This window comes from Chiloscyllium plagiosum, unplaced genomic scaffold (assembly GCF_004010195.1).
Source record: "Chiloscyllium plagiosum isolate BGI_BamShark_2017 unplaced genomic scaffold, ASM401019v2 scaf_15684, whole genome shotgun sequence".
NCBI lineage: Eukaryota > Metazoa > Chordata > Chondrichthyes > Orectolobiformes > Hemiscylliidae > Chiloscyllium > Chiloscyllium plagiosum.
The window spans coordinates 1-1,270 of record NW_025143268.1 but is presented as its reverse complement, the minus strand read 5'-3'; the positions used below and the strand labels follow the sequence as shown (position 1 = coordinate 1,270).

The window sequence follows — 1,270 nt, the reverse complement described above, 5'->3', positions numbered from 1 at the left end:
GTTCCTGCACATCAGGAATTCAAACCCCTTCTCACCTCCGAGCCAATGAGAGAACTCGGGAACAGGCAAAACACGGAAAGGCTCGAAGGGCGACGGCCCCGGAGTAAGAAAGCTTGTTCCTGCTGACATGGATGTGTCTGCAGAGGGTAGGATCAGACTGTCCCCGGTGTCTCCACAATAAATCTAAGCTCGTTCCTCCTGACATGGATGTGTCTCCAGCCTGTCCCCGGTGTCTCCACAATAAATCTCCCAGTCTTTATTATGGAAAAGTAAAACTGATAGACGACAACTGGAATTCGAGGCCGGGAGGCTGACTTACGAATTCACTAATAGCCTCCCCTAAGTGATGGCGCAACCCATGTCATCGCCTGTCTCTGTGGCGCAATTGGTCAGCGCGTTCGGCTGTTAACCGAAAGGTTGGTGGTTCGAGCCCACCCAGAGGCGATGACCGTTTGGTTGCTTGTCTCTTTAGCACGCCACCCTGTTCCCTGGCTAACATCTCTGTCTCAGGCATGCAGCAGTGTTCCAGCAAAGCTCCGCTCCAGATGGAAGACCAGCGCCTCATTTTCCGTTTGGAATCCTCCAGTCTTCAAGATCGAGTTCAATATTATTTGGATCCGAACTCCCGCATGCCCTTGATCCCTACCACACCCACACGAGGCCGTGTTATCATATCGTCTGCTGTTACACACGACTTATTGTTCGCCAGGAATAGTCTCCATGAACAGTTAGTCACCCTCCGACACAGATCGTTATTCTCTCCTTTGTCCCTCCAATGTTCTCCCTCTGAACTAGTGGCAAAGAGAACAATGTGGATTGATATCCCTGAGCCAGCTCTTTGTCCCATCTCCAGGAACCGGGTTCTCTCCACTGGCGGATAATTAAACCACTTTGTTGTTGCGTTGACGTGAGGAGATTGTATAAAAATAAACTTTTCTAAATCCCCACCTTCCGTTGATTGAACTGTGAGTTCACTCTGAATCACAACACGTGTCACAGCGCAATTTGAGGCCCACATTAGTTCTACTGGTTCTACACAGCAAGTAAATGAGAGTCTCTATTCGTATCATTCTCTTGCCTTCGCCCTGTAAATCTCCACATTGTTACTTTGGACATGACCACCGAATGCCCTTTTGTGTTCTTGAATCTGCCTCCTTGTCACGGTCGGACAGGGACAAGAAAGTGTTCTTCCTAATGTCCTTTTACTTTTTTTACCAAATGCCTTGAAATCTCTGATAATTTTTTGGGAAATTGAAAGGATTCTCATTCC

At 48.1% G+C, this 1,270-nt stretch overlaps 1 non-coding gene across 1 annotated transcript; it reads left to right on the top strand.

Moving 5' to 3' along the window:
- Nucleotides 1–370: 370 nt before the first annotated feature.
- trnan-guu lies at nucleotides 371–444 on the top strand. The gene has a single exon. It is a non-coding gene; the product is annotated as a tRNA-Asn (tRNA).
- The last annotated feature ends 826 nt before the right edge of the window (nucleotides 445–1,270 follow it).